At 39.2% G+C, this 24,558-nt stretch overlaps 1 long non-coding RNA gene across 2 annotated transcripts in view; it reads left to right on the top strand.

The window, feature by feature from the left end:
• LOC114017105 (uncharacterized) overlaps positions 1-19,037 on the top strand; it is a 95,171-nt gene extending 76,134 nt beyond the window's left edge. For both annotated transcript variants that reach the window (XR_003561972.2, XR_003561971.2), the window contains one exon: positions 17,640-19,037. This is a non-coding gene — a long non-coding RNA (uncharacterized LOC114017105). The remainder of the gene's footprint in view (positions 1-17,639) is intronic.
• Positions 19,038-24,558: the final 5,521 nt, after the last annotated feature.

Below are 24,558 nucleotides of genomic sequence, written 5' to 3' on the forward strand. Positions count from 1 at the left end.
ACAAATATTGAAGGACACTATTTGTACTGTGCTCTATTTTGCTTGCCTTCTTTCTCCTCAGAATGGAAACTTTTTTTGTGAAGGAAAACGGAAGAGGCTCCTTCACATGAATGTGGGTCGTGATGACTGCTAGGGAAGAAGCAGATGAATAAGTAACTCCCTCCAAATCCATAAAAAAGCCCCTCTTTTTAATGTAAAGCGTTATCCCTCTCAATGTTCATAACTGTAACTGTCAGTTATCAAAATTAGGATGGAAGCTATTGTATTTTTCAATTGTATACTGAAAGCACGTAGAGCTAAATGAAGCCTATTACTCACAGCAATTATGAAGAGTAGCAGTCCACTCAAACATGAGATCTGTAAATCGATCCACACTTTTGAAAATAAGAGCCCATATTTAGACCTAAATCATTTTATTTTTTTTTTTAGGCACGGGATTCCCAGGTGGCAGGGTAGGATAAGGAAGACCATGGGTAATGAACATAGATTTATCAGCTTGACATTAGGCTCCTAGCTTAGAGTCCACTCACATCCATATTGCCTGCATTGCATTAGGGTTCTGTATGTGGGATTTTGAAAAGCAGCCACCAACCATCTAACGCCTCCTCTTTCGCCATTAGGCATCTGTGATTTGAAGTACAAGACCAGCGCTGAGCCCTTCTACAGTCTCACCTGAAGCAAGACAGCCAAATGACACAGAAGCAACAAAAACATCTCTATACCCACTACTTGAGGACACATCAAAATCTCACAGTATTAATTTCAAACATAACGCATATTATCCTAATTACTATCAGAGAAGTATTTCCCTTATTTATCGTTAATTTCTTGAATAAGCCCATGTGTATTATATGGGAACTGAAAAATCAGCCCCCTTCCCCTTATATACTACTCCATATGTTAAAAAAACCTTACACAACTTTTGGTTGCCAGTCATTTACGGTAAATGAGATTTGAATTACAGACTTTGGAGTGCTGCCATTTAGGATATGCAGTTTTGCAAAGTATTTTCCACAATGAAATGTCCAATGATTTGAAGGTACTTCACATTAACCTAAAGCAATTTATTAGTGCAAAACCCTCTAAGCTACTGATCTATCTGGTCAAAGAAAAACATCGTAAATCCAGTGCTGGGATTATAGTCATTGTACTCTGGTGAGAGCTGGATTTTTGAGACGCTGGTGGTTTTTTGGATCAATCAACAGAATTTCTCACAGTGCAAAAATTAAATTACAAATGCTTTCAAGAGAAATAGGTGCCAGCTCAATGCATGCCTTTCATGTAGTGCAGGGTTGATTTGGAGTAACGTTAGTTGTTTACATGGAATAAGCCTGTAGAGAGCTTTATGGCAAGTGCTGGAGGCCACGATGCCTGTGACACTCTACATAAACCTACAAGCAATGTTGGTGAGCTCCCTGGGAAAAGTCCTAACAGATGATTTGCAGAATTGGGCCATTTTAGCCAGAAAGTATAAGTGTTATTTCTATAGCTATATCTTTATATACCAAAGCCTCCATGAAACAACATCACATTCTACCTTTGGTCAAGAGGGGCCCAGAGATACCACCAGCCTGTGAAAAATCAGATATCTGAGATTTGTGCAGCCAGCAGTTTCCTCCTACCCAAAAAAGCTTACACACGCTCAGATGATGCAAGAAATTTAAGTTACTGCAAGTCAGCTGAGCCATGGTAACTTTCTGGATGAATTCATAGGCCCACTGCAAGTTTAATTCAATTTAACTTAGCTGGCTATTAAAGAGGGTTACCCAACATGGATTATATTGTCTTCGCTGCCACTTAATACCATACAGAAATAAATACAATAACTGAAGTGATGCATAGTATCTTGTGAGGCTGCATTACCTAAATGCATTTTTTAGTTCAATTTCTGATCTTGTGTTTATATATAGGTGTCACAAATTTACAGCAATAGGATAGAAGCCTGTAGACAAGCTCTCTGGAATTTTGTTTGAAATCTTAATCCAGAAATGCAAACAGATTCTACTGTACCTCCAGCTCATATCTGATGTTTAATAAGTCTTGTGTTTCCCTCAAAGTTGAAAGCAAATCCCCTAGTAACTGAGAGAACTTAAACTTTTGCTTTCTCATAAGCTATCTATTTGCTTTTGCTTTTTCTGACAGCACTGCCTTTGCTAGCTCATGCATTCTGTGATGGTACTTTGGTGAAGATCCCTTATTTTATTGCTCTTTTAGGGGTTTCACTCAAAAGAAAACATCCTTGTGTCCTTGTGAGACAAGGCTGTCCTGGTTTACCTGTAAATACCTTTGCATCTGTAACAAAAGGGGTCCTTTTTAGTGCAGAACTCAAAGTTGCAGTAGGCTTAGTATAGGATGCATCTACAGGGAACACAGCCTCAGTGCTCCTTGGTCACGCGCTTGTTCTCATGCTGTCAGAGGCCCAAAAGAAGGCAGCAGCTGAAAACTGAGCCTGAAGGTTGGCATTGCTAGCAATTCGCAACACAGCAGGGTAGAAGGTTCATAGGGTTTGTTGTGTTAATAGAAAGCATGGCCACACACACTTGAAATTTTATAACATTTTCCTTATCTTCTGGAAGTCACAAGATATGGAACAAATTTCTTCCTTTCTGGCAAATCTGTTTACACAGATCTCTGCCAGTCTACTCAAGGTTGAATTGGCTTATTCTACAGCTGAATGCACTCTTCAAGGAGCTCCCACCGAGGGGAAGAAGAGTGAAGACATTATTAGAATATGTTTTAAAAGTTTCACCCTCTCTCACTGTCTGTTCTTCAGTGAAGGATGTCAGGCCCTACATGTTAGGACCTTCTTTATGTCTATCACAGCCTGATTTTCCGTGCAATTGGCAAAGGAATATTGGGTGAAACATCACTGAAATCAATAGCATATCAACATAAGTGAGAGTCAAATTAAATCTTGATATACAAGAACGCATTCCTGCACATTAAGCATAAGATGAGCAGCTGTTTGGGCTTATATTTGAGATAATGTAACACTACCGTGGGCCAGCTTCCACACATGATCCCAGAGAGGAGGTATGACAGACTTCTTGCTAATACAGTTGCTGGGGGACAGGGTAAAGCCTCATCCTAACATCAGCATCAACAATGCCAATAAACTTCCAGGTCCTGAATCAAAATACTAAATCCTGAGACCTGAAGTGGAAAAGCCTTAAGCACTAGCTGTAGCCAAAACCAAACAGAAACCAACCCCTGACTTGAAAGGAACATAAAACAAAGCACTGTACATTCATGTGGGTTTTCGTATGCAGCTAACTTACCCCACTGTAATAGGATTAACCCAATGCTTAGAGCCAAATTCTGCAGTCCTTCAGGTCAACAACTTCCTTCAAAAACCAGAAGAAATTGTTATTTAATACCCATCTGCTTAGCCTAGTGTTTGAGGGCAAAAAAGAGCAAGGCTTCCTCAGAACAGAAGACAACTATAAGAAAATTACAGTAGAGCATCTGAGGGACATCTGGTCTTTAGGTAGATGTTCAAAAATGCTAGAAGTCACTTATCCTTAAGTAGGTTTGCTTTTTCCCTGGTATCTGTGGACCATTATAAGCAGGGCAGAAAATAATTACTCCTCTCCATGTATCAGGCTTGCACTGATAAGACAAATATTTTGTGTGATGCACTGTTGCAGAACCCTACCATGCTATAATTAGTGGCTGTGAAGAATCAACTCCACAGCTGTCAGCACATCCATCTCTATCTTCCAAAGGGGTTTGTGATATGACTTGGAAGAATATGGACACATAGGAATTCCGAGTAAGTTATTTCAGCTCAAAGGGAAATATTCATCTGATAATACCACAGTTCAGACCTTTGCAATACTTAGATACAGTGGGCCCAGTTTAAAGCACCTAAACATTAATTCTAAAAAAAATCCTTGTTGTTTTAAAAGTTTCAGTCCATCTTTTATTGCCACTTTACCGTGATTTTGATTGAACATAATCATTGACTTTTTTTTAAAAAAAGTACTTCAGAAAACTGCACCAGCAGTAATATTTGCAAATACTATTTCAATGACCTCCAAAGGCAAGGAATTTCCTCATTAATGAAGCCTAAGTTGCTGGCTGCCTGATGTAAAAGCAGACTCGGGAAGCTCTGGACTCTTCCTACACTAAGACAGCGCAATGGCTGCCACAGAACTGGGCTGTGCTGCTGCTGAACCAGGGCTTGGGTTCCTCGGCAGCCTCTGCAGGGGATCAGCCATAAGCCAAGCAGGCGAGCGGGCAGAAGGCAGGTGGGGTTCCAGAATGGACCAGCCTCTGGTCCATTTAGATAAAACCAGACTATATTTGCAAAACAGTTCAGTCTTGCAGGCTCAGCAAACAGTATGCAATTGTAAATTTTCTCACCAATCCTGCACTGCATTGCTCTTAGAAGCAACTACATTATTTGTTACATTCATCAGATTTAATCACATGTCCCCAGACCTGGCAATAATTTGAACCTGCGTTCAAATTTCATAAAGCCTCTAAGAATGGTGGAAGCAAACTGTCCAAAAAGCAATACCAATCAAAGCTTTGGAAAGTGACTTTAGAACCAAACTAGTGATTTGGGCCAACTGTTACCTATCATATATTATCTCCTCTGAATATCTGTTATGTTTCTAGATCAAGTGAAATAGATTTTTTAAGGAGAAGCATGTCTTGCATATAAATTATTCTTGCATTTAACCCACTGCTAAACCAAATACAGTTGAACAGTAACATGCAATATATATAAAGTCGACTGCCACGAGAAGTGATCAGAATGGTTTGAGGTATTAAAAGAAGCCATAAGATAGTACTGGTGAAAGTGTGGGACTTTTGACTGAAGAGTCATATTCCAGCAGTAAGTGCCAGTACAGTTTTTCCTTGTCAGCACGGTTTTTTCTTGTCAGCGTGCAAGAGTTTATTAGCTGTCATGCAAGCTAAATATAGCTATCTGTAATACCCTGTAACGTTCTCTGAAATATGAACAAATGTGTTCATTTTAATTACATTCACTTCCTTCACAACAAAATCACAATCAAATCCCCACATTTTCACAACTGAAATTTAAGATCTGATTCTTCTCTGACTTAGGCATCCCGCTGTCATTTTACCTAAGCAAAGTGGATGCAAAACTTTCTCATGAGAAAGATTTCTGATCTGCTTTGCCTAAGCAGAGATGGCTATGGAAACATAAAAGCAGTGCTCTGCATGTAAAACATGGGTTGAACTGAAAGTGCGGAGTGCCACAGTACAGTCATACCTCATTGCAGCTTGGTTTGTTTTTATGGAAATTCAGCTGTACCACATGAAGAGAGCAGAGCAAAAGGAGGAAGCACAGTCAGGTTTTGTTACAAGGTCACTATGCTCCTGGTAAGTCCGCTTCCAGTAAATATGATCTATAAGGCTAAACTATTTTACACATTACCAGAGGTAAATAATCTTGAAAGATTTAAAGGTATAGTTCTGCCCAGCAACATCTTGACTAACGCACTCAAAAACGCAACTTTGCCAATCACTAACCTCAGTAAGAGTAATCTCCAAGTAATATTTTGCCTTAAGCAACACAAGCTCCAGATGCAATTCTGTTTTAAAAGCAAATAAAATGAAGCGTCTAAAGCAACTGTTAACAATAAGTATTGCACTTCCTTCCAGTGACACTAGCAGGAGTTCTGCCATTGACTAAAATCTACAGTTCAATAGAATTTTAGGCAGGAAATTATGTATAATATTTTTCTAAATGAAGCACAACATTTTAGTCAGGGGCAGCAGAAATATCAGAGCAGAGTGACCCCAAAAACGTTGTCACTATTCATGTCCAGCAAATGAGATATCTTGATACTGTTTTATGACCATGGGTATTCGCTTTAAATGGCTTGAATAAGATCTCGCTTACTCAAATCTGCTCAATCCTTAAGGAAAATTCCAGTAAGCATCACTGTGATTTTACCCAAAACAGTCACGGGAAAAAGGAATAAAATCTAGCACTGTCGGCATTTTCTACATGTTCTAATTCACTTTAATTTTTGAAACTTAATAAAAATTGCTAATAAATATCAAAATAGGTTGTCTAAACTCTCTAGAACAGAGTAAGGTTAGTATGAATTTGGTAGTTTCACTAGTTGGTGGATGAAATAATTTTCCCATTAGCCAAGTTAATTTTTCACATATTTTATAGCTCACTTAATGCTTTTTGACTGTGCAATGAAAAGCAGAAAAGTGGATGTAGTTAATTTTTTATGGATGGCTAATGTTTGTGTCTTCAGTAATTTTAATTATTTTGGTGGGTGAAGTCACTGCCACCTCATACTATTTGAATGATAATTTCTTCTTTGCAATAAAAACTTTTTAAAGAAATAATCCCATAATTTGTTTCACTCAAAATTATCCATCAAAATATCCAAATATCCAGTATAAAGTGTTTATTATGCTAACCAAATTAATAAGAGAAGGATTAAATCAATCACTAAACTGTAATTCAACTGAAGCTACAGAATATCAGTTCTCTGGTCTTATTAATGCATTAAAAAAAGCATGAATCAGAGAAAGGTTTTCAAAATGTCTGCATGTCTTTTATAACCTGTGCTAAGCATCATCATTAACTGCTAACAGACAATAGCATAAGCTGTTATAGCACATAGTAAGGACAGGCTGCACTGTCACAGCCACTGCAAAAATTGGCAAAATATTTTTTACAAGGGCCTCAGTATTAATTTTCCCCATAATTCAAGGTGACAGAGTGAGACATGCAGGCTGGAATACCAGATATGGGTGGAGCAGTTGAGACAGCCCATAAAGCTGACGTAGACTGGTAAATCTTCCACAAAATTATGTTAATTGATGGACAGACTATTACTAGATTGAGCTGTTATCCCTGGCTAGAAAGGAAGTTAAAGCTCTTGGTTGGTTTAAGTTCCAGTTGTTGTTTCTTTTATGTTACAGAAGTTGCCTTCCTCTGAGAAATAATCTGCTCCTAAAGCGGGTTATTCTGTGTTACCTGTAGAACACCACAGGTGTACATGATATTGTACAGGCAAGCATGAGGAAAGGATCATGGCAGAGAAGGTTACAGTTTAAATTAGACATTAAGCAGAATACTGAAAGCATGCGGTAGTGATGGAAGCAGAAGGAAGAGATGCATTTCATCAATAACGGGTCAAGAAACTAGTTTTGGACTGGGTGTCGCTGCACTCCTCAGGCCTTACTTATTCTTATAGATCCTGAACACAACAGCAGAAATAGTCTCCCGTTCACATAGCCCCATGACTGCAGTGGGTTAGACCCAACACACAGGTAACATGCATGTGAAATAGGTACAGGTGAGAGAGGGGCACTGAGGGCTCACACATACTTTTACATGTAGTCACCTGTGTGCAGTTCTTTTATGGTAGGGAAGCGTGCTATGAGCATCCCATATCAAAACCTTGAGGCCTCTGCAGCATCTGCAGTATGGTGCTGTCAGTGCTAAGTGGCCTAAGTGGAAAGATAAATGCTCAATGCCTGTGATCTCTGCAGTTATCCCTATGAGCTGGATTTCCAGTTTGGCTCAGTCTTTTGGACGCCCGATGCAAATGTGGCAAACAAGCAGTTAAGAGCATTTGACTTTAGACCAAAATCCCCAGCTCCACACCATCTGAATTAGAGCTTTTTCCGAGCCTATAAAGTTTCATCATTCATTTCATTCAGGACTTGACAGTATGTTAGGGATGTTACAAGACCAAGTAAAGGGAAAAGTAAAAAGAAAAGGAGAATAACACCTGTCTTTGCAGCTGGTCAACAGGCAGACCTTTAATGTGCTGCCTGCTGGGAAACAGGGCTGGTTTCACGTTACACTGAGCCTTCAGCAAAGGATGGAGTTTGCAGAAAGGAATCCTGCAGCTAGAAGATGTGAGGCTTGGGCTTCGGCCAAAAACAATGGAGAACAGCATTAAATGAAAAGTTCCGTAAGTCCAAATGCATTCAATCACTGAACAACACACAGCTTTGTGGTTTGAAAGAATTTTAAAAAAAGAAATTTAAATCATCACTGCAGAGCTACCAGTTGTTTCTAATTTTGAAGAACAATCACTATTTTACCCTTAACTACCACCAAATGCTTCCCAGAGTGACCATAGTCAGACATAAACAGATTGAATACCTTCATTTAGGAAGAACAGACCAACCCTGATAAAAGCTGATGTGCTACTCTGAAAATTGCTTTAGTGCCTGAGGCAGAATTTCATCTTTCATAGACTAAATTTACCCTACTAAGTGGCACCAGTTTTGCTTTAGGTTACATCCTTAGAAGCTCATTGGCTACAATTGAAAAGTCATTGAAGAAGAGTTATACCAAAAGGTTAGCAGAGAAATATACATAATGGTATTACAGTAGACATTTAGAGAGTCCAATCTTAAGAATAGCAAAGAAAGGTTGTGGCAGAAAGCTGTAGAATAAAATAAAAGTTGAGCTGAAAATCCTAAAGCAGTGAAACCTGCATAGTTCTACCTCTGAAATGAAGGTACAGCAAGGACAGGACTACAGAATAGCTCACAAAAATGATCAAAGCACTACACAGCCAGGGAATAAAATCACATATTAGAACCCAAAATGCCCTTTTTTCATAGTCTCAATAATAATGACTGATAGGAAAGGATAAAGGTATGTACAGGTGTGTAAGAAGCATATCAGTAATGACCTGCATTTCAGCAGTGACCTGTAATTTTGGTTTCATAGGGTGAAACAAAGAATCTTTTTTTCTGAGGGATCTAAAGCATCTTAAACTCTCCCAGCTTATAGTAGGAAATGCAAGGACAGTAACCTTTCCTGATGAGGGAGTGGGAAACATATTACCCCCAAAATGCTGAGAAGCAAACTGTTGGAATGACAATTTCACAATTTCAGGAGCCTGACAAGACATTGAGAAAGATCTTGAGTTATTTAAAATCCTACGATATTTGGAAGGGGACTGATTGTATGAGAAGAGTTTTACGTGCTAGAGATTGAAGAATTAGTAAATATTTTAAGGTCATACACAGATACAGTTTCTACTGGCCCATTCAAGTGAGGGACAGGGTTCACATTAACAAGGCTATTTGGGTTTTGGGTTTCTTATTTTTTGGCAGACAATAATGATCCTTTGGGGAAAAAAATAAACTGCATTTCAGCTCTTTGTTTTCAAGGTCATTGCTAGAGATTTAATGACCTAAGGTTCCTTTAATCTCTAATTTTATGATTTTATTAAACAAATGATAAATAAAAATTTCCTATAGACACACAGGGCAGGGGAGGAAATCACCAAAATATCGGAAAAGGATCCAGGTTTTCAGTCAGTTGAAACCTCCCTAATTGGCTGGCACGTTTTTCTGCACTTATTACAGTGAATGCTGCCATCTGTTTCTTACTTCAAAAGAAACAGTCAAAATGATAAGCAAGCTACCAGAGAAGGAAGTCTTATCATGCATATAGAATATTTTAAAAAGCATAGTATCCACTAGCTCCCTGTAGATACAGTATTTCCAGCCTTGACATGATAATTACTAGTAGAAAAATTGTGACAGGCAAATATTCAACCAGCTTCCATTTGTGATAATGGGGCATGTACAGAGGAGATCATTTTGATTTCAGATTTTCCATTACTTGCTTTAGGTTTTGCCCTACAAGTATCACAGTAAGGGTGCTTCTTTGTGATGTCAGGCTGTGCACTGTCCATCCATTAGATCACAGGTTGTTGACTGAAGATACTGAAAAGTTTGCCAGTGTAAAACATCATCTTTAACAGCCCAAAGGGACGTCTACTAAGCAACAATAGAAAGAGCATGAAAGAAAAGGCACGTGCAATGTTAGGGTAAAGGAAAAGACATATAAGAGGGAGAATACACAGCCACTTCCACTAGACAGCTAATTTATCATCAACAGTGCCATCATCACAACTGAGCAAAAAACCATACTGGCTTTTTTCCTAATTGTTAAGCATCATAACAGAGAGCTGATACTTTAGCACTTCAGCATTTAATTCCATCAACTGCTGCTTAACCCAAGGACTGCAAAACTGATGCTTGAAAAACCAGTAGCGTCGAAGACCCCTTGCCCATATATTAATGTTAGACATTCACTTCCTTCAGTACTTGCAGACTGTTCAGTGGAACACAGCCTGTTATGGGTGTACTCTAAAGGCAAAATCCTGTGCCAACCTGTACAGGAACAGCTACATCTGAAAAGTCATGGAAAAGAAACTATAGCACACAGGATATGCAGGAAACCATAGTAGCTACCACAGTCAAGAAGTGACAATACCACAAGTATGAAATACAGGTGAGGAATTCCCACACATGGAGCCTGTTAATGTATCTTGTCACCCTAGTAGTGAAATGGAGAGTAGTGAGATTCACAGCTTCTCTCCATTCCATTCTTTTCCTGTCTGCCTGTAGGAATCCAAATCTGGATTTGAATAGGTCTGTATGGGACCAGGAAAAATAAGAGCTTTCTGCTCTCTACAACTCATAGCAGGAAACAACAGATCCTATTTGCTATAGGGAGCAAAAATAATTTGCAACAAAACTGGTTTTATATCATTACATTTTTTTTGTTTTGTTTCACAAAAGACTATTAATTCACCTTTATGCTTTGCTTTTTCTTCATATGTCAATGACAGTACCATAGTATTTCCTAGTTTTACAACTTGCCCAAAAAACGGGAGCATGAGAGACACAGGCAAGGGCTGAAGCATACCCAGCAGTAATTCCTTTTACTTCTATCTGTAGGCCACAAAGAAATAGGCAATTTTAGAAGGAATAGGATGTCAACATGTATTTTACCACAGGATGTCCAGATTGTAGAGGCACCTGCTTAGGAATGAATGCGGCAAGTGGGAAGAAAAAGAACAGAAAATAACAAGGGTGGGGGGGAGATGATGAAGGAAAAAAACCACCCCAACCAGCAAACCACAAAAACCAAGAGGTGACTAACAGGTCATCCATGAACATTTGCTATTGGAACCTATAGACCACAAAAGGTAAAGAAGAAAGAACATACAAGCCTCAGACCAGAGAAAGAAACATGTCTTGATAATGTCACAGCTCAGCTTACAAACTTGACTGATGACTGCAGTTTGTGTTTTTCACCCACTATTTTTTTTTTTTATATATATATATATATATAAAGGAAGGTATACACACATGCACAGTGTGGGAAACAGGAGAATGGCTATAAGCTGATGTGATAGCTGCTGGCTCTTGCTATCTTAAAAGGGAAACCTGAGAAAGCCCCAGAACAGCAACACTTAAATTGCACAAGCAAAGGAGGTGTCTGTTCAGTGCTATTGCACTGAAGGGCAGTACCGTAGCCAAGGATTTAGCACAGTTCTCAGGCAGATGGACCTTTGGAAATGCAAATAAAGTCAGAGGAAATATTTGAACCTGTAAACAGGATATAAAAAAGCATGGGAATTCCATCAACTCCTCTGTGAGCGTCAGCGAGTATAACACGAGTTTGATCTTCGGGAACTATGCACTAGGATGCCTAATACAAATAGTTCTTAACCTAAATTAAAAAAATGAACAAAACCAAAAACAATCACAGCTTGGATGAAGATATCTTTTGCTTGTAGAAGTGTCATCTTTCTCATTCCAAGACAGAATACTTAGCATCTCCTATTATCAATAGGCAAACCTTAAGCTGGGCAGAGCTGCCTAACTCCACTTGTCACAAATATGTCTACTTTGCTACCAGAACTTTTTTTTGATAAAGTAATTGGAAAACAGCCTGTTTATACTGGGTAATAAACAGCAAGTGCTGGAGGGTATTTAACATGCAATAGATACATGCCACAGAATATTATGCCCACTGCATGACAGCCACTGAGGAAACTAGTTAGACATAAACTCTACAATTTCTTATGGAAGGGAAGAATTGTAATTGAAGGTAACGTTGTACAACTGTCAAATCAGTGCTGACAAATATCTGTTAACAACTTCAGCCCTTTTTCCAATTACCAGCTGTTTGCAAACAGCCTACTGTTGTGTTTGTTGTTGTAATTGTAGAGCAGACAATTGAAGTCCCTGAGCCAAAGTCCCAGAGCCTCATCAGCTTCACTGGGCTATAGGAAAGGGCTGTAGATGAACAAACTTTAATCAAAGAATTGGTGAAATATTCACTTGGACTATTTCCCACTTCTTATTTATGCTGTGTAATTGGTCATTCATGTCATATAGAATTATTTTTTTTCTTACAGATTAAATATATGAAATATTTCAATCAATAGTTTAATAGCAAATAATTTTTATATATATTCACGAGACTAAAACAATGTGAAGAACACCCATAATCCAAATGTGTATGGCAGTACAAACATCCATGAGTGGTTGATACCAAAATGCTGCAGTAAGTCTGAAATGTTCAAAATCCAAAGCAGTGTAGTTTCACTCTATTCAGAAAGCTACTGCATGGACTAGTCTGAAGCAGTAGTCTCAGAACAGACTGTATTGCAAGTTGATATATTGAATGTTGAAATCACCAATTAATCTGTCCCTCACATGAATAAAGAAGAAATCAAACACTGGGATTAAACATGTAACTGCTTAATTTTTCAGGATCTGGAATTATATTGTCTGCCTCTACAGGGGAAAGTAGTTGTCTTTATAATTCAGCCCTACTCTAGTCTGTTATGGTTAACAACAGCAATAACGTATCTGTTCGAAAGTACTCTGGGAAAAATCCTTCAGAGGATTTACCATTTAATAGTGAGATTATTATACACTTACCTTTACAGAATAACATCCTTTTTTCCTAATCCAACTGGCTTTTAATAGATTTGTTTGAGGGCTCGTGTGACATACCAGCTACAGAAGGATATCATAATCTGATCCTTAGCTTCTTCTAAATGTCTTAAGCAGTATGGATCCTACTTGTGCCTTTTATTTGAACATACCAGAAAGTTTCTTCTTGATATTCAGGCATTTTAAAAAAATATTCCCTACCTCTCATGTTTATAGACTGATTTTTCTCCATCTTGGCCTTCACCTATTAAAAAGTGGGTGTTAGGACTTGATCCTCATAACCAAGATGTCATGAAGCAATACATTTTCTTTAATGGGGCACTGTACAGAAAATATCAACTACAGTATGTATGCTGCAGAATTATCTATCACCTACCAGTGCTATGTCTATGTAGAAATTTTGGACTTACCTCTCTTTTTTCCCCTGAAATTCCTTCTCCTGAAATATGCCTAATGCAGATCAGATATTATGATTATTTATATGTTGTCTTGCATTGAAATCCCTTTCCAAGAAACACCTCCTCAAAAGCAATTTAATGACCCAGAAATTTGTGAGCAATTGGTTGAAGCTCTGAGCTACCACAAGACACCCTGTGGCACATCACAACGATGTTTTCCATCTCTTGATTCTGATGTTTAGTTTCCAAGTATTGAAATATAATATTTACTACAAGGACCATACAAACACAGTAAAATCTATCATCTGTTTAATATAATAAGCAAGCTTAAGCTGTAGACGTTCTATTCATTTTGCATTCATTTGTTTCTTCTTGATACTATCTTGAGAGCAGCAAGTAATGAATGTGAAGAAAATAACATTGGTTTAAGTGTTCAATGTGATACATAGAAACATTTTTATAAACTACCCCAAAAGCTCAAGGAAAAGGGAACTGGCGAATAACATAGGGTATGACAAGCTGAGCCAAGAATGTGATTTTGGACTGTTTCCATTGCGGTTTTCACTTCAGAGTAATTTGTATAATTTGGAAAGCTAGCAATATAACTCTGTGTAGGGAGGGGTTATTCAAGGTAACCTCTATGTTTAAAGGATGGGGTATTTTTATAGCCGTGGACCAAAAACGAGGTCGCATGCTACAGCTACCTAGAGCTAGAAAGGAAGACAGAGAATCCACTGTTTTTAATTTCTTACATTATCTTGTACTGTACAGAGAAATGTATTTTACTGTTCTTAAAATACATAGGTATTAATATGCTAACGGCATGGCGAGCTAAACAGCAAAGCCTAATAAAAGGTCCCTCTAGCAGAAATACTAACTTTTCAGATTCTTCAAGGCTAGTGCTCACACTGAATCCCTCAAGAAACACAGTGAGGTAGAAGTGTAAGAGTGTACTATTTGGAACTTTTTAAATATATTGGAATTTAACGCATTCCTAGTTCATGCAGCAGCCCAGCCTGTTTAGTGCTAGATTTTCTCTTTGAGAAATCTTGAGCTAATTTCTAGAAAATAGCTAGAAAGTTTTAAGCTGCTAAAAGTTAAATCTTGTGATTTTTACATAAACCCACAGCAACTGTGGGCTCAACAGAGTACATAAAGATAGGACTACCATAATTTAACATATTTGGGTGTGAGCAATATTTTCTTAAGCACAGAACATGTAAAAGATGAAAAACATCAAATTCCCCAAAGAACCTTGAAATCAACCATTAATGAAAGTTCTACAGTGGGACCTTTTAAAGGCTTAGGTCCAGATCCTCACCTGTAGTGAAGTTTCAATGAAGGAAGTGGAAATACCTAATTTACATCAAAGAAAAACTGGACTTTTAACTATAAGGTCAAGATAATACAGACATTAAATTCTCATTCTACTCCCCACTGCTTACAAAGAGTAGAATACTTCCAAGATTTCTACAGGACCAATCTAACCTCCATTCTGGAAATCATCCACGCTTATAGGATGATTTAGAGAAATACTCATAGGGTCAAGGTCTTGAGATATCTTTATGTCCTTGACTAGAAGCCAGGTGAATAAAAAAAAAATAAGTTAGAAATTATGTAGCATTGTAATGCAAAATTAAAGGAATGATTAAACATCTAACTAAATAAAACACTGGCACTTAATAAGAGATGTCATTTTTACCCCCTTCTTTTTTCAGAAAGGTTCAGCTGTGATCTTTGATTGTTGCTTCAAAGCAACCTTTCAATTTATTGACATGATCCAAGCAATAACTTCAACCATCTTCTGGTTCATTCCAACTTACAAAAGCTTAAAAGTATGAAAAAAGGTTCTGAACCATGCAGACCTTCCATGAAAGAAATCCCTAGCATGGATGTTCAGCTCTTTTCCCACCCCTACTCCTCACAAACCCATACATCACATAAGTCCTGGGTGGGAGAAGTGGCATGCTGGGGGGACATCGCACTATATCACCAAGATGATACTGGTATAGCATTGTACCCCTAGTATTGCCTCAGGCTGCCGTACTGCAGATCCCAGGCCTAAATGGGATAACATAAGTAGTAACTCAGATAAAGAATGAGTTCAGGACTAGAGCGTGCCTGCACAAACACACACAGCTTGGAGTCACCCAGTCATCTCTCTGCATCTAGTAATGGGATGCCAACCTTGGGCTGTGCCTCTGGTCAAGTACAGGCCTGAACATTACCATGACATCCCAAATATGTGATACTGCTGCAGAAGCAGTGGATGCTTTTGCTGAAGCTAGATGATCTGTCTGCTTTGTACGGATATCCTCCCCAGAGCCTGTCTTTATACCATTTCACTCTTAAGTTTTTAGATACTGCTGACCATCAGGCAATATTTCCTTTTCTCATACATTTACTATTCATTAATACTTTTACCATTTCAAACTTTCTTTACTGACATCTTTTAAGTTCAGAAATTTCCTAGATGTATTTTCCTTACATTTTCCACAGATGCTCAGTTATCTTTCATCTGCTGTACTGGATCTCCACGATTGCCTCTCCTTTTTCACATCCCCACCTGACAAGAACTAAGTGGGTTCTGGTCTGGATGAGGATGTGTAGTTCTGGTGACAGGATACTTTCATTACCACATGCATACTAATGCATGTTAAAGGTTTTATGGAGAGAAGAAAGTCTGATTTTTACACGAGGCAAGTTAAAGTCTACTGGGGATAGAAATATTTGTGTTGCTTCAGGAAATGTTCAATGCAATTGCTGCAGCTTTTGCTAGGTGAAGATTTTACTATGTAGTTGATCCGGATTGCTTAACTGCTACTTAAACCTGTAGGGTTTCCTCTGGAAGACAACTTTAGTTTCCTTTTTTAGAGAAATTATTGAAATTGTATTTTATAGTGAAAGAAAGAGTTTGGCTAACACAAAAGTCAGCTGACAAAAAAATTCTGTCAATGGAGTGTTATCTAAGATAAGTAAAAGCAACATTGCTAGACAGACAGGCCAGAGCATACACTGTGTCAGGCACAGCAGCTTCCTTTATCCCTCTTGCCGCGTGGCAATGCCACATGGTCAGGACTCAGCACAGAAGACAGACCAAAGTCCTTGTAATCCTTTTAGAAGGCTCTTGATATTGTCTCAGACAAGGGAAAATGAGATTTGTGGATAATCTCAGCTCATCTTAGCTCCACATGCCCATAAGAAAAACGTGACTGTAACCTGCCACAGTTTACACACACAAAAGTCCCTTTGTCTTTTGCTCTTTTCTGGAATCATGTAGCTCAGGCAGGTGGAAATACAGTGGTGGTTTCTAGTCCACTGGACTTTTTACAAGTGCAAGAGTACAAACAAATCTAGTTTCTCCCCCTGACTGAGCCCATTGGTGGGCTATGCAGAGTTGTGCCAATAAGCCAGAAGAAACACAGTTCTGTTGTGATTAGAAACCTTTAGTATGTCAAAATGTAGCAACTTATCTGCAGTTTGGCTGTTTGCCCCAGGAGTTATCATAAGCTTTCCATTTCTGAAGCTAGCACAGGAGCAACCAGAAAAGAAACCAAACTGTCCAGAAACAGGCAGATTATTGCAATCTGTGAAGCAACACAGCACTAAGAGGAGGTGATGCTGCCTTACCTTAATTTTTTTCCCTAGACTCAATAAATAACAAGAAGAAAAAGCACACTGGCAAACCTGAACGGAAGAGCTGATTCAGTAGTCAAGCTCTGATCTTCAGTATGTTCACTGAAAGTTCTGGTTTTTTTAAGGAAAGTTTCCCTGTTCTTACATAACCTTCGACAGTTTGCTACAGCAGGCTAAGTGAGGGAACAAGATTAACAGATATGAGATATTTTTACCGCTTCACCCAAAGATTCACAGAATTTTCTGGGAATTTTAACACTTGTTCAAAACAATGTGCGATTCTTCATGTTGCTATCAGTGCAATCAGGAAAGAATTCTACATAGCCTCCAAATGATTTGTACCAAACAATTTTACATAATTATTTAACATCCTTCTTCAAACTAATAAATCTGATAAATTGTTGTTTGGTTTTTTTTTTTAATAGGAACTGAAGTGCAATTATTAAATATCTCTGCAAAATAACAGCATTGGCAAAGTGGAAGTCACTAAGCTGCTATTTCTACTTACTGCTGTGTATGTTGCCATGAACTTAGCCATGAAAAATGCTAAGTTAACTTACAGGAAATATATTTGCATTGATTAGTGCAGATTATGTGATAGTGGAACAAGATCAGTGAACCACAATGAATACCGTCAATATCTACTCTGAAGTATGACATGGATTTATCTAAATGCAGTATCTCGGCTTCACTTACCACATCTCTTCCTGTTTCCCTTTACTAAGCATTTAGTAAAAACAATGCTAGTGTAAACAAAGTATGTATCATATTTTTAAATTAATTCCCATTACAATGCTGCTACCCACTGTTCCTCTAATACGATTTCCTTGCCTCACTACTATGAGGATCCACTGTTTTTATTGTTACCAGTAAAGTCCTCCAAACAGCAGCCCTGACCTCAGCTCCCAAGAAGTCCACCACAGATGCAAAAAAGAGTAGCATTTTCTCCACGCTACACAGATCCACCAAAGCAGAAGCTGAAGGTATGACGGCATCGCAACAGTCGGATGGAGCACCAGCTGTGCAAACACACAGCCCAACCTGTGATAAAATCCTTTTTCTTCTCTACAACAGCTGTAATATTGTCAGAGCTCCTTGGATACAGAAAATCCCTACAATTTCTCTAGTAGGGGAAAGCCAGTGAACAGTCCTGTAATGTAGAGTATCATGGACTATTAGTTAGCCCAGAATTCAAGAGTGTAAGCCACAGGAGAAAATTTCTTGCACCAATTACAAACGTCAACGTTTCAAAGCCTTCTGCTATGCATTAGGCACCAAAATCAGATCCCTCAGTCGCATCTCCCCAACTTCACCAATGGCACTGAAGATCTGATACTCCCTGCTCAGCACTGAAACCTCAGAGCTCTGCATCCACCCAGGACAGAATGGTTCTGTGCAGGTCTGCATGGGAATGCTTCCTGCAGATGAAAACAGTAAAGCTCATGTGCAAGACTGCCAGCAATGCTCTGCTAGCCTGCGTCTGAGAGCAGAGAGTCTGCTTTCATTGATGCAAAGAGGGTGAGCAGCATTTATACAGGCAGTTGAATCCGGGGTAAGAAGAACAAGACCACCTCAACACTGCATAGGAAGAACTCTGCATCAGAGTCAGGACCCATACTGTAAATCATAAAAACATGTGAGTCCAGGATTTCTTCAGTCTTCTGCTTTCAAGCAAATTCTCTAAGCATGCTACTGTCTTTTTTTATTCTGCTGTTAGTTGTAACATTCAAAAGTGTATTCCCTTGAACACACATTTTGAGATACGGGTCTGGTTTTTGAAGGGGGTATGCTCAGCACTTCGCAGGACCTCATCAGGGGAAAGATTTAGCCATAAACCAAATGGACATATCCTTAACCATCAAAAACTTGAAAATTTTAACCACAAAAAATATGTGTCTGCATATGTAAATGTAAAAATTCTTATTACACAAACTCCTTGTTTCAAAATATATCAGATAACACAGCATTAAGAAAATTTACCAATGAATCTGAGTGTAATCATTTGTGTGCAAAGGAAACAAAACAAAACAACTTCTACATGCTCAGCCTACTAAAATGCATTGCCAGATATTTGAGAACAAATCAAGAATTTGTTGCTATTGAGAAATGAAACATGCAATCTCTGGAACCAAACTGGTCACTGGTGAACAGTAAAACCCTAATAATTTCCATATTTATTAAGTAATCTATTGCTGTTTACCCCAGAAATCACTGCACATGAAAACATGACAAAAAAACCCAACCTGAGAAACGCTGGTGTATGCTGCTATCCCCTTCCATTGTTCTTCAAGGAACATAATGGAAACTTACACAAAAAAAGAAAATATTAGTTTTTATATTGTTACTGGAATAATGCAGAGATAAATGATTATGAAAAGAAGATAAATGAAACTCATTTTATTTATCCTTTTCAATTTTTTTCTCTTACTGTCAGTATTTCCAGAATTTCTTGATTTAAACAAAGAGAAGAAAAGATTACTTTATAGAGGCAAGACAAACATGAAAGGAAGGGGAAGAAATATAACAAAGGAAGATGTATATGTATCTTCATCTTTCCACAGTCAAAATAAAAGATTTTTTTTTTTCTTTTAGCACTTCATAATTTTGCCGCTGTCTCCCGTAACACCCTCCCAGGTGAGCGCAGGCGGTGTGGGTCAGGCGAGCGGGCAGCGAGGTGGGCTGAGAACGGGCGGGATGGCGGAGCTCAGAGGGCTGTGACCAGCGGCGCAGGGGCCAGCTGGAGGCCTGTAGCTCACGGTGTTCCCCAGGGTCAGTGCTGGGTCCAGCCCTGTGCAGCTCATCCATCAGCGGCCTGGGTGGAGGGGCAGGGGCACCCTCAGCCAGTCTGGGGGTGGTGCGGAACTGGGAGGAGTGGCTGGTGCACCAGGAGGCCGCGCTGCCATTCAGCCAGACCTGGGCAGGCCAGAGGGTTGGGCGGAGAGGAACCTGGCGAAGTTCAGCAAAGGCAAGTGTAGGGTCCTGCCCCTGGGGAGGAGCAGCCCCACGCACCAGCACTGGGGCTGACCTGCTGGGGGGCAGCTCTGCGGGGAAGGACCTGGGAGTGCTGGTGGGCAGCAAGGTGCCCCTGGGCCAGCAGCGTGCCCGTGTGGCCAAGGTGGCCAGTGGGACCCTGGGGTGCACTGGGAGGGCCGTGGCCAGCGGGTGGAGGGAGGTGATCCCCCCTCTGCTCTGCCCTGGTGAGGCACATCTGGAGTGCTGTGCCCAGTGCTGGGCTGCCCAGGTCAGGGGAGACAGGGAGCTACTGGAGAGGGTCCAGCGGAGGGCTATGGAGATGGTGAGGGGACTGGAGCATCTCCCATATGAGAAGAGGCTGAGAGAGAGTGAGAGCCGGGTCTGTTTAGCCTAGAAAAGAGAAGACTGAGAGGGGATCTTATCAATGTCTACAAATATCTAAGGGCCAGTGTCAAGAGGATGGGGCCGGGCTCTCTGTGGTGCCCTGTCATGCCCAGCAATGAGACAAGGGGCAATGGGCACAAACTGTCACACAAGAAGTTCCATCAGAATACAAGGAAAAACCTCTTTAACTTTAAGGTGACGGAGCACTGGAACAGCCTTCCTCGCTGTGTGGTTGTGTGGTTTTCTCTGGAGACATTCAGAACTTGCCTGGATGTGAGTCTGTGCAACCTGCTTTAGCAGGGGGTTGGACTACATGATTTCCAGAGGTCCCTTCCAGCCCTGACCATCGTGTGATTCTGTGATAATAGTCTCTACCAGGTCCGTCCTATTTTCAGCATACACCTAATTTCCATGAGCATTAGAAACTGATGTATGCTCACATAAAAAGAAGAATACACTCTACTTTGTCAAGTCTTAAAACTGGACAACACATTTAAATGAGAAAAAAAAAAATCCGAACAACTCGGAAAAGCTTGGAGACAAGTGAAGCAGTACATAACAAGTCTAGAAAGGATAATAAGGAATACTTAGCATACCTGAAAAGACTTCAAACCAGTGGTAGAAGGCCTAAATAAATCATGCAAATGAATAAAAGGAGTATAAAATCTTTATATAACAACATGAGGAGCAAATAGTAAAAAGTGCGTATAATACTAAATTATTATATTAAAAAGCAAGCAACTGAAAATAGCCAAGAGAGCTTTTAAAAATTTAGAAGATAACTTACTCTTATGAAGGATGCTGGAGAATGAAAATGTTGCATTTATCAGGCAAAAACAATGGTCAGAATTACATACTTTTTCAGCCTTTGATTCACATCCTGCATTTTAAATCCAGTCATTTACATTCTTTATTTTCCAAATTTCATCTTCTGTATTATAGCAGTAATTTTCTCACATGTGTATCAATGTATAGTTTGATACATAAATATTTACAAAAATATTTAGGTATATGGAAAGATTAATTAATACAGATATTGATGAGCAGGGAAACAACAATTAGACAGGTGCATAGCATATCCCTGTACAGCATGGCTTTTTCTATGAAAAATATCTTGATGGCCTATAGAGCCAACAGCTTACATGGAGATATGACAAGTTTAACTGGGGATCTGTTCTTCATATTTTGAAGTTTATCACACAACCTTTCTTTACAGTTCAGGCCTACCTGATTTTTAGCTATTTTTAACTAATTCTCTGAACAAGTCCCAGAAACAACAAATATACTACAAAATAGCATAGAGATTAACTAATTGTTTTCATTCCTTTTAGTGAGCTAAGAGCCTTAGCTCATACTAAAAAAGTAATAAACCAGACAATAGGCCTCTCAAATACTAAGTGGGTATCTACATCCTTTAGTAAGTCTAAAAATTCAGTCCAAATTTCAGAACCTAACACCTTCTACTCACCTACTACCCCATCCTGAAAGCACCTTATTTTCCTGTGAAGACTAGTTTTTACTAATAGTTGCTTGTATCCATGATCCAAGCCTTGTAAGTTCTGACATGACCGTAGTTATGTTTCTTTCTTATTTATCAGACATACCAGCATTCAGAAAGTTAGCCTTTTCCAGTCTATCACCACCTTTGACCTAATGATCCATATACTCAGGCAGGATCTAGACAACAAAAGAACCAAAACTCTCATCTTCCCTCATCCTACAGACACCTCAAGAGAAGCCTCTACTCACAAAACCTTTGGGTTTCCCAGGGTAGGGTACTCTCAAGCCTTCCCACTGAAGCTAGGATACTTCCAATGTTCAAGATACCCCATGTGAATTATTAAACAGAACGTAAAAATTACTATAAATTATTTTAGCTGCAACCCCCTCAATATAAGCAAAAGACTGCAACTGCAAGGACCCAACTTGATTTTAGAAGCATGCAGAGAACACTCCAAGGAAACATCAATATTAACAGCCTTCCACTAACAAGTCCTACGCATTTAATTTCAGTTGTAACCTTTTTTATTTGTAATACAAATAAAATTGTTCAAATTAATTGGAATATTACAAAGAAAACTTTTCATAGTCAGGTAGGATGAAACTAGATTTTGAACTCTCAAAATTTCCAGCAGCTACAAAGTCATTGCCTTGATGAGCCCCTTATTACAGGATTGGTACAGGGGGAAACCAAATTATGAAAACTTAAACAGGTTACCAATCAGATCAAATATCTGAAAGTTTGCATGTTTACACAAACAACTGAAGTACCTGCTAATCTCAGTTAACAAGCGTAGCTGGTTACAAGAATCTAACTGCACGTTAACAGGTTCAGGGAAGAAGAATATAGTGACATCTGTATGCAAAAAGATCTACCTCCACCACACACTGCAATACAACTATAAGTTAAAGATCTTGTCTCATGGCATTACCTCAGAGAAAAGTCATAGGGCAACCAGAAGCTGGTAAAGTTTTTGTTAAATTATTAAGCAAAAGCTCAGTGATAGAAGTTGACAGACACAGCTGTTCAGGCAAACTCATCATTATAACAGCACTGTGTCCTCACATGCCACATAAGATTGGCACATTTTCTCAACACAAAATTGCAAACACAAGTAAATCTGTAAGAGTGCTCTTGATTCTAGATGCAGGAAAAATCAGTATGTGAACTTTAAGCAACAGCTTCAGCAGCATCAACAATTTGTATTGGCATGGGTGTCCAGACAAAGCCTATGTTGTATTGTGGTATGTAGAGCAAGCAATGGGTCATAAATAGTTTGCACTGTATGCTAAGGAGGTGAATGCATTATGCATAGTATGTTCTTTATCAATTGCAAACAGAAGGGAACTGCTTGTGACAATGGAGTTTGTCCCTGCCAGCAAGAATATGCTATGCGGGCATTTAGAGATAGTGAAGTATCCCTTAACTAGTAATGTACTAGCTTTTGTAGAAGTTGAGTTGAGGAGAATGCCACACTTAACCAGACTGAATTCCTCTTCATTGGGATATTCCAGAAGAGATACAAAGCCCAGCAGAATGGTACAATTTGCAGGACATCAATGGCCAAGTGTTCCTAGACATGTCTCCTGCACACGCTGCCTACTTTTCCGGCTCTCAAAGTCCTTTCTTTGCCCTGTTCTCCCCCAGTTCCAATACTTCTGCATGGGCCAAGGAACAGGAACAGGTTAAGGGAAGCACAACGTTACCATTACTCAACCATCCCCAGAGAAATGTTGTTACAGAATCATTTACCATTACCGTTAATCAGAAGTTCAGACAGGACACCCGGGCTCGTGACAAGTCTCTCAACATCATCAAAGAGCAGGGATGTGCAACAAGCTGCTTTTATAATAATAACGGAAAACCCACTGGATTTCCTTCCCCAGCTCATGCAGGGTTTGCTAGAGGTATAGCACCATTTTTAATGTTGCAGAGGAACATAGAAATTGTCCATGTGGATTTGACAGCCTTGTTTCTTCTAAGCAAACCAACCAGGAAACGCACTTAAGAAAACTCCCCTTCTCTTGTCTTGCAAAAATATATGTACCCATACATGATTTTTCTGCAGCAAAGGAAGTTTTGATGGTTGCCTAGTGCTGTGCACAGCTCACATATCAGAGATGAGCTAAAATGACAGCCCTGTGCCCCACACCAGAACTCCAGTGGGACACCAGCGTCAATCTCCAGTCTTGCAAAAGGGTTCCACAGTTTCTTTTATGAGAGTTATACCATTTGTGGCTTTCAATGCAGAGACATGGGTGATGAAATTTCATCCTCTAGAATAGCCTGAATACCACTAAAGAATTTGACATATACCATATTGCCAGCTGACCAAATGCACAACATCCTTGCATGTTCTGACTTTACACTGAGATACCACGAGTCATAAGAATAGACTAGATGGAGATGTTCTCATCAATTGAAAACTGATCTTAAAAAATAAAATCCAGCTTGTGAATCTAGGGGATGATTCCACAGTTAAGTTCAGAAAACAGGCTTCTGTTTCTATTTCTTTCTCTTTCTATCCTCTTTCTGCTTCAATCTATTACAGGTGTATTCCCACTTCTGAAAAAAACCCCACAAACCCTAGCAAACGTGTATCAAAGTCCTATATATATACACTACAGGTGTGCTAGTCACTCACCATGTCCTTTCTAGCCTAATGTGCAACTTTCTAGTCTTCTCTGGAATAAATGTCATAGAACAAGCTGTTAGCTGGGAATTTATCTGGAACACTTAGAAATTTCCTAGTTATGTCAGAAGATCTTATCTGTGCTGCTGCTTTGCTATGGAGACCAGGACTACAAAAACCAGACACAATTCAGGGTATCCAGTCCCTACTGCACCTTCCTGTTTAAAAAGCCAATTCTCACAATGCTTCTTCCTACTTTCCAGAGGCTTTTTCTACACCTTTTTTCCCCAGATGTTTTC

The sequence above is a fragment of the Falco cherrug genome, chromosome 11 (genome assembly GCF_023634085.1).
Source record: "Falco cherrug isolate bFalChe1 chromosome 11, bFalChe1.pri, whole genome shotgun sequence".
Lineage (NCBI taxonomy): Eukaryota > Metazoa > Chordata > Aves > Falconiformes > Falconidae > Falco > Falco cherrug.